The 14,899-nt window shown below is 44.5% G+C and overlaps 2 pseudogenes; both read right to left on the bottom strand.

Annotated features, from left to right (window-relative positions):
* Positions 1-785: 785 nt before the first annotated feature.
* LOC101833605 lies at positions 786-2,381 on the bottom strand (annotated as a pseudogene).
* LOC101829716 lies at positions 2,352-12,038 on the bottom strand (annotated as a pseudogene).
* Between the last annotated feature and the right edge of the window lie 2,861 nt (positions 12,039-14,899).

Genomic DNA, 14,899 nt, shown 5'->3' on the forward strand with positions numbered 1-14,899 from the left:
TGTTTTGGATGTATATAACAAAGGAAGAATCTCCTTTAAAAAACCAAAACAAAAAAAGGGAAGAGATATATAAGGACTTAATTAACTGATTCATTGTAGGTCCCATATTTGAAACCTGATTCAAGGAAAGTGTGTGTGTGTGGTGTTTTAAGCAATCAGCATTTGTGCACAATGACCAGGTAGACATTCAATGATCTTAAATATTAAATAACTATTAGTTTTTCTGCTGTAGTAATAGTATCATGATGATCATTAAAATTTAAAGAGTATTTTTTAAAGATTTAAAATTCTTATGTGTTTATATGGTGTCTGACACACATATGAAGGTGCCCAAAGAAGTCAGAAAATGGTGCTGCATTCCCCTGGAGTTGAAGCTACAAGTGGTTGTAAGCCACACTATGCAAGGTGCTCAGAACTTGGGACCAACAGCCTCCAAAACAATACAGAGAAACCCTGTCTCGTAAAACCAAATATATATATATATATAGTTATTTAAAATAATGTATAATTCTCATTGGGATAGAAATAAACTCTAGCTCCCAGCGAAACTATTTAAAATAACTGTTTGGCAGAAAAGGCAATGCTTATTAATTTTTATTTTATTTATTACATATACAGTGTTCTGCCTACATGCCAGAAAAGGACACCAGATTTAATTGTAGATGGCTGTAAGCCACCATGTGGTTGCTGGGAATTGAACTCAGGGCCATCTGGAAGAGGAGCCAGTGCGCTTAACCTCTGAACCATCTCTCCAGCCCAGAAAAGACAGTGTTTAAAGACTCATATATGCACTTTTCCCACTGACATGTCTGTGGCTACATGTCCCAGCAGTGGGTCACAAGGAAAATATCATGGCACATCTTTAAATTGTTCAGCTTGGACCATGATGCTAAATACTCCAAATCTTGCCAGTGCGAGCCAGTCAATGGCAGCATTTTGGTATTCTGACTAGCTTTACCTGTCCCAATGAAAACAAATCAAGTCTCTTATTAAGCACTAGATGAAGGGCATCTCTTCTGAAAAACAATGGCATTTACAGATACTACAATTGACAGTTGTCAAAAGCTGCCAAGGAAATACAGCAGCAAATACTCCAGTAAGAGTGCACTATTCTACATGGAACCACAAGTAACTCCTCTCTCCAGTTCTCGGAATTTCTGGAAGACTAGAGATTTAACAAGTGTATGGATACATGGGGCCAGTAAGAATCGCTAAAAAGGATAGTGTTCATATTTGAAATTACCAAGATAATTTGACCCAGAGAAATCCAACAATACATAAAAATTTTTAATCACACAGAACTGTTAGTAAAACTTTTGCGTTTACCCCACAATACAGCAAGGGGGTTTGGGGTGCAAATGAAATAGGTGTGGTTTGGGAAGCTGCTTGAAGTTCCTTCATACCACTCTCGCCCCGTTTCCTGCTCCTTTCTTCAGGTGCCCTCAAGGCTACCTGGCTTAAAATACTTGGTAATTTAGTGCAGGAAATTAAAGTCACAGAGAAAGTACAAGAACTTTTAACACACCATTAATACTAATGATTAAAAATTATTGCATAGTCTTATGCATTTACCCTAAAACATTTTCTGAAAGTAACCCAGTTATGTAAAAGACAAACAACCGTTTTCAAACATGAATGGCTTCACTACCTTGCTCTTCTCTCTTTTTTTGCCGTTTCAGTACTTTTGTCCATTGTTTTCTTGTTGTCTTCCCTGCTCTTTGGGCAATACCACTTTGCGAGGGTTCCCTTTCCTGCTTGGCCTTGGAGCGTTTTTCTTAGCGGACTTGGATTTCTTTTCGTTTGGTGGCTGATCATGACAGCCTTCAATCCCATTTGTCCCGTTACTTAAATCAGGGCTCTCACCCATTTGCTCTCTTCGAAGTCTTCTAGAAAATCTTTTGGGTTGACTAGAATCCAAGTTTGCTTTGTCTGAGGCTCCTTTACCTTCAGCAGGATCTTGGAAACACTGTGAGTGTAGCTCCATTTGTCTTGCCCGATTTTCCACCAATTCAAGCATTTGCGTGACAATCTGAATTTTTTCATCTCCCAATTGTTGGCTATAGATTAACGCTCTCTGCAGTTGTTGCTGTAGGCGTTTTTTCCTTTGGTTTGAACCATCTTCTTTCTTGTATTTTTCAAAGACAGTATCAATTTCCTTTAAAGTTTTTTGGTGTTTGTTGTCCAGCTCCCGCAGCAGCGACACGTTCCTCTGCATGTCCTGGGGCAGCGACTCCACACACTCGAGGTAGTCCTCCACGTAGCTGGCGAGCAGCTCGCTCCGCTCTCCGGTCACGGTCATGAGTTCGGCCGAGGAAGACAACTGCTGCTGCTGCCGCCCTAGCATCCTGCCACTACTGCTCCTTACCGTAGCCACCGCCGCCACTGCCGCCTCCGCATCCAAGAGCCACGACCTCCGCTCCTCCGCTCCGCAGCCTGGCGCCACGGGGACACTGCACGAGAGGGCACTCAAGTTCCCGGATCGCCACGCCCCCTGGAAGAAACCCTCGCTCTTCGCCCACGCAGTAACAAACACAGGGGCGGAGCGAGACCAGAGCTCCCTCCGACCCCCTCCTTCGTTGGGAGAAAGCAGCGGGGTTCCTAGTGGTGGGTGGCGCCAGGCTCCCAAGCAGCAACACTGGCTGTTCCCCCAGAGTCCCCCGGAGTCCCCAGACATTATCAGGGCTGCCAGGTCGCCTAGATCCCCAAGAGGAAAATATGGGTGGAATCTAAAGCATACAGAGTTTTTAAAGTATTTACTTTGTGGAATTATTTTAAAAGAAGAAAAAAAATCCCTAGTGTGATGGTGCAGGCTTTCAACCCCAGCACTCAGGGACAAACCGATGTCTGTGAATTCAAAATCTGCCTTTAAAATTTTTTATCTTTAAAGCAATCTTATTTCACATATAAATCCCAGTTCCCCCTCCCTTGCTCCCACTTCCCCCACCCTCATCTAACCCCACCCTCATCCACTCATCAGAAAAGGTGAAGCCTCCCATGGGAAAATCATCAAAGTCTGTCACATTATTTGGGGCAGGACCAAGGCCCTCCCCCTGCATCCAGGCTGAACAAGTTATCCCTCCATAGGGAATGGGCTCCAAAAAGCCAGTTCATGCACTAGGAATAAATTACTGGTTCCACTAGAGAGACCCTGTCTCAAGAAAAAGCAACCAATAATTTACATAGCTTAAAAATAGGACAGATCCGCCAGACGTTGGTGGTGCACGCCTTTAATCCCAGCACTTGGGAGGCAGAGGCAGGCGGATATTTGTGAGTTCGAGGCCAGCCTGGTCTACAGAGCTAGTTCCAGGATAGTCTCCAAAACAATACAGAGAAACCCTGTCTTGAAAAACCAAACCAAACAAAACAAAACAAAAATAGGACAGATCCAACTGGGGTGAACAATGTTTAACAATATTGACTATCGCTGAAGACATGCATATCTTTTTTCATTTTAATCATTTTATTTCAAGTATATTGCAAAAATCATAAATGGGGTTTGTAATCCAAAGCTGAAACATGTATTCTTCAGAGTCTGACAAGCAATTCCAGGCATACTTTTCAAACCCAGGTTCTTTGCTATTTTTCAGAGGCCTAGTATTTAAACTGCACTGTTTATCAGTAACTGTACACTTGCTGATAAAAGTTTTCTGAAAACTGTCCATCAAATATAAAAAAATGGTTTCCATCCAAAGATTATCAGTGGAAAAACGTTAAATGTTATCAAGAACTCAATTCTGTCAGATGCAGTGCTGTTCTCTAGAATACAAGTGAAAAAATTAAACTATGCTCACAGACTTTGGTAATACAGGCCTCCATCCTACTTAATCATTATACGAAGTCATCCCTGAAATTTACTGGAGCACTCGAGAGAGGAGCAGGTTACTTTTGAGGGAAAAAGCTGCCTTGCCTAACTTCTCTCAGATGTTTATTTTAAATAAAAAGCTAGTGGAAACTTTTTTAATGGTTTGGGCACTATATAGCATACTATTCATCACACAAGGAAATCAAAACTGTCCTTAGGAAATTTTCCATCTTTAACATTATCATTTACTCACTTTTGTTTTTCAACAGCCTAACTCGATAAAATTTTTTTGTATTCTGTACTCCAATGCTGTAAGATTTTTTAAATGATCTTTACAACCCAGACCAGACACCAGACCAGTACTGTCAAGTACCACTGTTTATGTGGAAATGAAATGGACGGAGAGCTGAGGAGGCCTTTGCTCCGTAGGTGAGCAAAGTTTCAACATGAACAATCCCAAATCTCCAAATGTCCCTCACAATGAGAATATTTCTACTAATAAGGCAATATATTATTCTTAAAAATTAAAGTTTGGTCACTAGGAAAGACTGAACAAAAATGATCCCCTCCCACCACAAACAACTCCACCAGCTCTCTCTCCTCGCCCCTCCACTCTCCACAAAAACTGAAGCCTTTCCATCTGAATTCTCAGTTCCTAAGACTTGGCCTACTTGCTGCAACTGTAGGTCTATGATGAGGGAAGTCCTTCTGTATGCTGTGAATATATGTTTCTCTTATTGGTTGATGAATAAAGCTGTACTCCATTCTCCCGTGTGCCCCCATTTGTAAATTTATTTCCATACACACATACATGCACACTCATCCACTCTCAAGTAGGATACTTTTTATGTTTGTTATAAATTATGAGGAATATGAACTAGGTGTGTGCAAGGTTTTATATGTACTTTGTAAACATCGCAGGCAATTGGGTCCTTTTCCGCAAAAGCCTAACATCATATTATGCAACCAGGAGCCACAGCTTTCCCAGACACTGTTGACAAGCAGCATACTGATAAAGGGCTGAGAAAAAGTCCTCATAAATGATGTTTAGGTGAGACGCTCTCAGTCAATCTGATTTGCCAGGGAATAAAGCATAATGTGTTGTCCACAGGACCAAACTTCAACACTAAACCAGGATCAGGGAAACAATGTGAACTAAGTAAACCATCTAGCAGATCTACAAAGACCCAAATCTGTGGGTCTTTGCTGGCGGAAGTCCTGGGCATCTCTCACAATATCTGCTTTTCCATCTTCTGGGTGTGGGGGGCAATTTAAAACTTGATCGTCTTTGTCGTTACTATTTGCAAACTCTGGTGAGTATTTGGAACAATCTAGGTCCAAAAGTTCCTGTTGTTGTTTAAAAATTTCATCCTTCAATCCTGAATTATTTCTCTTGAAAATACCTTGGTCGGAGATGCTAAGGTAGGAGATTCCTATGGATATATACCACACCGTGAGGCTGTCGGAGAAGCTGGGCTCCAGCTCCTCCTCGGTGATCACCAGACCCCTGTGCACAGGTAGTTTCTTCAGGGACCGGCCTTCCCTGCGTGCCAGAGCAGCCCGAGATGGGTGGCGGCCGGCCTGGGTCCCCGTGAGGGTGCAGGTGAAGGCTCAGGTTCCTGTGCCAGGCCAGGGGCGGCGTGAAGCCGAGCAGCACTAGGACCGCGGTGGAGGCGGAGCGACAGCAGCACCGCCAGATCCAGTTCCTGGGCTCTCAGCGGACGCGGAGCCTGGAGGTTAGCTTGCGGTGCAGCCAAGCAGCGCGTGCAGCACTGGCCACACCAGCTCTCACAGCCCCGTCACGCACTTTCTCCTCCCTCTGGCCCACGTCCACAGCGCAACAGGGTCTTATCTGCCCCAGAGGCTGGTGCGAACCAATGCTCCAAGTCCCCACCCCCTCAGGCTCCTCAGGGCCCAAGCCCCTGGCTACCGACATTCGTATCTTATAGTATCTTATATTGGATTCTTAGCTTTTGGGGAGATTGTCACCTGTGTTACAGTGGGGCTTTTCTTCGATGCAGTTGTTTCAGATGTAAGCCCAATAAATCCCTTGTTTTATCAACCTGGACTTGGAATATTTATGGTCTGTTGTCAGCCTGTTTGGCTTGAACAGACATTTGTTCATATCTACTGTAGGGAAAAGGGACCAGTCAAAGAAACACACCCTGAGCAGAGCCAAAGAAACACACTTTGTCCCTGCAACCACAACCAAAGAAATGTACCCTGATCCTAAAACCAGTGCCAAAGGAACACACTTTGTCCCTGGAATCAGAGTCAGTGAAAGAAATGTACCCTGGCCCTAAAATTGGAGCCAAAAGGCTAAAAAGGACCAGAGAAAGAAACACACTTTGGCCCTGAAACCAGAGCCAAATCTGACCCTAATCCTGTGTAAAAAAGTAACCAATCCCGGAGCAGAGCTCTAGCCAGTCTGAGCTCAGCACTGAAATCGGACCAATCCCTACTGTGGAAAAACTTCCCCAACCCCAAGAATCCCTATATAAACCCTGTGTATGTTCAGCTTGGCTGGTCCAGCTGCCTTCCAATAAACCCCTTTGGATGAGCTTCGGGTGAAGATCTTCTTTTGCGACATGGGCAGGGCAGAGCAGAGCAGAGCGAGCAGCGCTGTAACACTTGCCCGGGGAAACCTTCCTTGGCAGAGCTGAGTTGTTACACTCTGCTCCCGGCTCCCGGCTCTCCGCTCTCAGCTCTCCAGGAGCAGAGCTGAACTGTAGCAACTTCCGCCCGAGAAACCTCCTGCCTAGCAAAACTGCTACACTAGGCAGCTGGAAGACCCTGTCCTGCCGGAGCTGAGCTAATACCTGCCGGAGCTGAGCTGATACACCGGAGAAGCCTTTCTCTGAGGCAAGGCTGTAAGCTGCCAAGCTTACTGCAACCTGTGGTGGTCCTTGGCTCCCGAGCTCCAGGATACCTTTCCATCTGAGCTGTGTAACACTCAGTATTCTGTGACTCCCGAGTGCCAGAATACCTGACCCACTCCTGTTCCATCCTGTCCCGACCCATCCCGAAACGCTTACATCTACCCTGGCAAAGTTACAAGACAGTCATTTTCAGAACAGTCCCATATTATACCATGGAGAATGAAAATGACCACGTGGATTAATCTCACAGTTAGAGTGGGAACAAAATACTCTAGATATGAAGAGCATGTGGTGTACAATTCCATTTATAATATGTGAGTTTCAAGAACAGGCACAACTAGTCTCTGCTTTTAAAAAGATTATTTTCTAAGTTAGCATGTAAAAGGCAGGGTTTCATTATGACCTCTGCATGTGCAGTGCCATCGCTACCACACTGTACCCTTACTGCTTCTTTGCTCTCCTCCCCTCTTTCTCCTTCCACTGATGCTGATGTCCTTCCTGTCCTAGTCAGTGCAACTTGTGTTTCATATTAGATGTTTTCACTCTCACCTAATCCTTCCCTCTCGTGATGTCCTTACCAGCTTTGTTGCCTACAGACAGACAGACAGACAGACACACACACACACACACACACACACACACACGCACGCACACGCATGCACGCACGCACGGAAACTAAATTTAAAATTATGTAATTTTTAAATTACCTATACAATTATGTGTCTGTATGATTTTAAATTGAGGTTCCACATAGGAGCAAAACCATGGAATCTATTTTCTGTGGCTTCTCTTATTATTATTATCTTTCTTATTTTTATTTCAGCGTTGTGTGTGTATGGGTGTTTTGCCTGCACAAATGTCTGTGCACCACGTTTGTGCCTGGTACCCATGGAGAACAAAAGTGGCTGCCAGGACCCCTGCAACTGGAGTTACAGAGTTATGAATCCCCATATAAGTGCTGGGAATTGAACCTAGGTCCTTGGGAAGAGCAACAAGTGCTTTTAAGCACAGAGTCATCTCTGACTTCCTGGCCACTATTTTGAAAGGTGAAGATGGTGCTAGTCTTTGGAGAAGAAAGGAATAGTAATGAGGGTGGGTATTAGGGAAACACCTTGGGTGCTGCTGAGGACTTCATGGTGCTTTACACATTTGTAATTTGTGGCAATCCTTTCAAATGTGTATTTATTTCCTCTGTACCTTTATGTATGTGTTATACCTGTATAAAATAGGTAGGTAGGGTAGCACAGGCATTCCAGCACAGTATTCCCAGGCAGTTGAGAAGCTGAGGCTGGAGGACTGATTGACCAAGCCCAAGAATTTGAGACTTGGTCTAAAAACAACCTAAATCTCAGTTGGACTTGGTGTCCCAGACCTGTGATCCCAGCTGCTACAAAGGCCCGAGGCAGGAGGATTTCAATTTCAAGGACTGAGGAATCTATAAAATAAGTTCAAGTCTAGCCTGGGTAAAATGGTTAACTCCTGCCTTAATAAGTAAAAAGAGGACTGTGGATATAGCTAATGGTAGACTTCTGCCTAGCACTGCCAGGACCTAGTTTCAATTCCAAGCACCACAAGAAAGAAAGCAAACAAAAATGAAATATCATCTGTTAGTATGCAGGCATTGGTACTGTCCTGCCATTGGTGTTCTGACAGGATATGTCCTCAGCCACAGCCACTAAGAGCATCAGCTGGGCACATTCACTATGTTCCCTTTTAAAAGGGCCCTGCCCAGTTTTCTTTTCTCTCTGTCTGTTCCTTTCCCTCTCTGGTTCTCTGCCTGTCTCTCTGTTCCATTTTGTCTCTCTGTCTCTGTCTCTGTCTCTGTCTCTGTCTCTCTGCTTTTTTGCTGCCTCTCTGTCTCCCCCCCCCATACCTCTGTCTTCTCTTCTGCTGCCCCTGTCACCAGAGGCCAGTCTTCCCCCCTCCTTTTTTCCATTCACTTTCCCCTAATTAAAAAAACCCTCCAGGTGGCCTCTGTCTCATGGGGTCTCTCTCCTGCCACATTTAAATTACAACTTTGTAATTCTTCCTTTTTATTTATTATAAGAAGGCGAGGAGTTAGAAAGGGGGTAGCAGGCAAGGCTGACAGGAGGACACTGTGTTCTCAAGACTACTCCCTGCTGACTTGGAGGGCATCATTCATCTTTGGGGGACCTGGGAAAGGTGGGGCACTGGCCACATCCTCGAGTGCATGGATGTTTCACTTCACTGCCCACGTTCTGTGGAAGCATCAGGTGCCACCTGGACGTAGCAAAATGCTGTTTGACGTGGACCCAAGTCCACTTCCTAGGGCTTAAAGTACCTGATCCTTTTTCCATCACCCATACATGTTTGATAGTCTTGCACCTCCAGCCCGTGGCCAACAGCTGGTAGTCCTGCAGCAACAGCTAATCAGTGGATCTCCAAAAACCATCCCAATGGGAGCAAGGAGGTTTAGATGATGACACAGATCCCATGAGTGAGGCAGAGAAGTAAGACCCATGGGTCTGCAATTCCTAGCATTGCAGGAATTCAGACAGTGGATTTCGAAACAGGCACAGGCCACCCAGTGAGTCAGCATGTAAAGGACAGGGGGCAAAGGGCTCCGAGCCCGGGGGACACACAGTCGCCTACTAGCAGGACTTCAAGAAGAGCCAGAAGGCCAGAAGACTACTGTGCTGAGGAAATGAAGCCTCACATTCAGGACCCAATTGCCAATACTGAATGGACGGCAAAGCCGCCAGTGAAAGAGAAAGCAGATTTGTTGCAAGTGGAAGCGAGCAGATGTATTGAGAGTGGAGCAGGTAGGGTCCCAGGGTGAAGTGAATTACCTTTTGGTGGGCTCGGCCACTAAGCAAACATGCTGCATGCAAACAGAGTTAATGTAAGAGGTTTATTGGGGGAGGGGGAAAACGGAGTGAAAGGACAATACCATCTATCAGGATCACTGGCAGAAAGTTTCAATGTTCCCATTAAATATTAAGGTATAAAGTGCTCGGAAGAGGATTTTTTGGTAGGCTTATTCCCCATGAGTGAGGCAGAATGAAATTCAATGGCTATTTATCAAGCAAGTATTGAAAGAAAGGAACAAGCCACCGGGTGATTCAGTCACTCAAGGGGTGGGGGCCAAACGACCCAGGGTCTGAGACAGCCACAGGCTGCCCAGAGAGTCCTCACACAAAGGGCAGGGACCAAGGGCTCTGATCCCTTGAATGAGCTGTAGTTGCCTGGTACTAGGGCTTCACAAGGCCAAAAGGTGAAAAACCACTCTCCAGAAATGAGTCCTCACTTGGGAAATAGCCAGAGGTAGGAAAGAGGGAGTGGCTCACCAGTCATGCTGGCTTGGGATGGAGGGACGCAGAGATCCAGAGAAGCAAGGCTGTCTTATGAGAACTGGGCTCAGGGTCTCAGCGTGCCTCATACTGACTTCAGGCACGAGGAAGTGCCAGGAGAGCCTTTCCTGGTTAGGGACCCAATGTTGTAACTTAAAAAGTGGCACCCCAGAGAAAGATGTCATGCGACAGAGTTCATGTAGAGAGGCTTTTTTTTTTAATTAGGGGAAATGGAACATGAAAGGGGGGAGGGGAGAGACTGGCCTCCTGGCCTTTGGGGACAGGAGCAGCAGAGTGGAAGAGACAGGCAGAGAAGCAGAGAGAGAAAGGAACAGAGAGAGGGAGAGAGAAAGGAAGGGAGGGAGGGAGGGAGGGAGGGAAGAAGGGAGGAAAGGAGGGAGGGAGAAGGAGAGGCAAAGGGGAACATAGTAAGTGCACACAGGCAGTGCTGTTAGCAGAACCCCAAGGGCAGGCCAGCACTAACAATCTATACATCATTTAGCATTTTAAACCTACTTTAACCCACTTTTCATATGATGCCTAAAATATCTAACTTGAGTCTCCTGGTTCCCTACCTGCTCTTTTCAGCCCTCAGGTCACGTCATCAACTCCTTTCCTGTTGTGGCATAGTACTTGCACTAATGTCTGTGTCTGCCATTTCATACTAGAAAAATGTAAGTCTCCCTTTCTACCTCCCTCTCTCCTCTTCCTCCCTCTCTTTTCTTGAGAAAGAGTCCATTCTATAGCCAAGGTGGGCCTAGAACTTATTCAGCAGCCCTGGTTAGATGCAAACTTTTTATCAACCCTCTTGCCTCAGCCTATCAGGTGCTGGGATTTCAGGCATATGTCACTGACACTGGATGCAAGATTCTTTTTTTTTTCCAAGACAGAGTTTCTCTGTGTAACAGCTGTCCTAGAACTCACTCTGTAGATCAGGCTGGCCTCAAAGTCACAAAGATCCACTTGCATTTATTTCTGGGATTAAAGCCTGGAATTAATCCACAGCCCGGCTGGATGTAAGATGCTTAAAAACAATGATTATTTAGCTTTTCATCTGAAAATGGAGTACAGTGCTTAGCATTGAACAAATGTTTATCAAGAGAATGAAATGTATTATTTCTCACGTCTTTGCATATCATAAAGAAACCATAAAGTATTCTGGGCTAGAGAGATGGCTTAGCAAAGAGACAAGAATGCTCTTTGTAGTAGGCTCTGAGCTTAGTTCCCTGCCCCTATGTCAGTGGCTCATGCCAGTCTGTAACTCCAGGAGGCTCCAGGAAGATTTGGTGTCTGGCCTCAGGGCACCTACATTCACATATTCATACCCCTACATAGACACATGCGCGTGTACACACACACACACACACACACACACGACTAAGATAAAGCCTAAAAAAACAGTATTTAGAAAGGAAAAATATCCCACCAACAGTCACACAACTACTAAATTGCTCATCTAAATTTAAAGCTATATACGTCTGGCTCTAAAATTGATGTTTTGTTTTCTCCATCGGCAGCTTCCCGTGATAAGTTATTTAAACTTCACAGCTTCAAGATGTCGAGTTACTATTATTTTTTTTATTTTTATTTATTCTTTTTTTTTTTGCGGGGGGCAGAATCTTCCGCTCCCGGACCGTGGCAAGACTAGGGAAAGGCGGTCCTCAGAGGTTTTGGGAGTCCAAGAGAGCCAGCCTTTAGGATCGAGGCACTCCCCACGAACCTTCCAACCCCTCCCCCGCCCCCCACTTTGACCCCGGACCTAAGCGCTAGAACTCGATAGCTAGGTACCCGGACAAGGGCGGAGTGGACGCTGGGAGGCGGAGGGAAGACCGCGCAGCTACACCCATCCCGTGGGGGAGGGGCGGTGGGAGACCGAAGGTGCTCTCCTCTTCCCCCCGGGGCGAACGAACCGGCGCCACCTCTGTATGAAACACAGTGGCAAGGCCGGACGGACTGGAAAGAGGGACACCCGCGGGCTGTGGCAAAGCAGTGGGTCGCGGTGGGAGGAAGGGAGGGAGGAGCAAGTTCCCAGCTGCTGTCCTCCATGAGTCATCAGATCTGGCGACCACAGGGTCCAGGAAGGCACCAGTCCGGGCAAGCTACCATACCCCCTCTCACCTCCCCTCTCCATCAATCTCCTGCACACAGCCTGGTGGTAGCATTTAATCCCAGCAAGCCTTTAATCCCAGCACTCAGGAGGCAGAGGCAAGTGGATCTCTGTGAGTTTGAGGCCAGCCTGGTCTACAGGGCAAGTGCCAAGATAGGCTGCAAAGCTATAGAGAGAAACCCTGTCTCGAAAAACAAATAACAAAAAAAAAGAAAGAAAGAAAAGAAAGAAAGAAAAAGAAAAGGAAAAAATGACAAAATAAAAACAAAAACCTTATTGCTAGAGATTTTCATACATGAAAACATTGTGTTTTCATCAACCCCATCCCTTCTTCCTCCTCCCCAATTCCTATAGCTCACCCAACCAATTTTCCCTCTCAACTTTGTGGACTCTTTCCTACACATGGTAGGGCCACATACAAAGAAAACTAGTGCTCCCTCTACCAATTGCCAATAGTTTCTCAACCAAGTGTGAACCTTGTGAGACCCTCTCCAACCTCTGCCTCCATGGGCACCAGGCATGAATGTAGTAAACAAACATAAATGCAGACAAAACAATTTTTAAAGTAAAAAGATTTTATTATATGTTTTCATGATATTTTGATAATAATTAAAATAGAGTAGTTTAATTTTATCTTTAGTTTTTAAAGTTTTGATGACTAGTGAATTCTACATCCCTGATTCACATTATTTTTTCATTGCATTGTTTTGCTTTATTGGATGGATACTAAATCATGGCATTTGCTTGAATCAGAGATAAAGCAAATGTTTCATGATGATAAAAGGCTTACAGGCTGAGTGTTGGAGATGTAGTTCAAATGCGGTAAAGCATTTGTGGGCTGTGCATAAAAGTCCTGGGAATCTAGCATTTCTTATTAGATTGTATTTAAATTAAGAGCTGTGAAAGAGGAGGAGACATTTTTAATTTGTTAATCAGAATTAATTAATTAAAGGAGAATTTATAATATGTTGAGATTTCTTCCCAGAGGTTAAAGGTGACGGTGAGCATAAGGGAAATTATAGGGTGTAGTGGAAATAGGCTACTAGTCTGGTTTGAGATAAATGACACAGAAAGAAGAGAAGAGGTCAGGTATGGAGGCATACATCCATGATCCTAACATTTGTGAGTCACAAGCAGGAGGATCACTGAAGCTCAAGACCAGTGCGGTCTATATAGTGTGTTCTGGGCAGACAAAGCCTGTATGTCAATATCCTATCTCAAAAAAAGAAAGAGGGGCCAGGAATGGTGAATACCTTTAATCCCTGCACTCAGGAGGCAAAGGCAGGCAGATCTCTGTGAGTTAAAGGCTAGGGCTACATATTGAGATCTTGATTCTAAAAAATGAGGATGAAGAGGAAGAGAACCTCTCAAAGTGAAATAACCCAGACTTGATGCCAGGTTGAGGTGTTGGAGATGGAGTTCAAATGTGGTAAAGCATTTGTAGGCTGTGCATAAAAGTCCGAGCCAAGTAAAATACAATCAGTGCATGGAAATAATGAATATCTCCAGTAAGAAGAGAGAAAGCAGTTTCCTTCTGAAATCGGGTATGTGTGTTTTTTGGTTCTCTTGATCTCTTAGTTCATCTTCCCCTTGCACTTTTGACAACCCTTTTCAAAGTCTTTTGTCATAACACGTTTGTAGCTGCTGAACTTGATGGAGTAGAGAAAGAACATGTAAATTATTTAAAGATTATTTAAATATTTTGCTGCCTAAGACACAGCTCGGGGAAAGTACAAAATGACAAGAAGTGACTGAACTAAAAGTGATTAGTGTTAGATGATAGCCTGGAAGCCCTTTTATGTTCATTTAATACAACATAAATCTGTGAACGATGATGGTGCTTAATTTAAATTACTCCCAGAAAGTGCCGCTTTTCAGAACCTGTCAGACATCATGCTTCTCTTTCAACTGCTCAATGCATGTACAAAGCAGATTCATGTCGATGGAAACACTGAAAATTTAGGTCAGTTTGCCTGCCTGTCTTTTCAGTAAACACCAGTAGGTTTGACTTAAATGGTTTAATTATGTATACATTGTGGTATATGGTTTTCTACATATATGGTCCCGTTGAAACTGCAAGATGACTCAATAATAGGCAGGATTCTGACCCTCCTTCAGAGAGTGAACCAAGAAGGTACAGACTGAGAAAGTAGAACTGCAACAAAACTGATCTTGCTGGGGTGCCTCAAACCAAAAAAATTGTTCATGTATCTATTCACTCATTTTTACAGAGGGTCTCGTGTTTCTCAGGCTGGCCTCCAAATTGCTATGTAGCTGAGAATGACCTTGGATTTCTCATCCTCCTGGTTCCCAAGTGCTGGCTGTTACAGGCATGCACCACCAAATTCAGCTTTTATGGCACTGGGGATCAAACTCAGGATTGTGTTCATGCTTGGTACACCAGCTACATCCCCAGTCTTGAATCATATTGTTATACAGAAACAGGGGCAGAGAAGGTATGAAGCCTTCTTGTGTTGGAGTCCATTTTCTGTTGCTGTCACAGAATATTTACAGTAATTCAACAAGAACAGAGGTGTACTTAGTTCACAGTTCTGGAGACAGTATGCTCTGCATCTGGGGATGGCTTTATGTTGTATCGAATGTGATGGAGGATATCAATGCTGACACAGAGCAAGCTAGTCAGAGAGATCTGCATCTGTTTTAAAATATAAGTTATTTATTTTTACTTCATTACATTGGTGTCTTGTCTGTATGAGGGTGTCAGATCCCCTGGAACTGAAGTGACAGTTGTGAGCTGCCATATGGGTGCTGGGAAGTGAGCCAGAATCCTCTGGAAGAG

The sequence above is a fragment of the Mesocricetus auratus genome, unplaced genomic scaffold, assembly GCF_017639785.1.
Source record: "Mesocricetus auratus isolate SY011 unplaced genomic scaffold, BCM_Maur_2.0 Super-Scaffold_100003, whole genome shotgun sequence".
NCBI classification, from domain to species: Eukaryota; Metazoa; Chordata; class Mammalia; order Rodentia; family Cricetidae; genus Mesocricetus; species Mesocricetus auratus.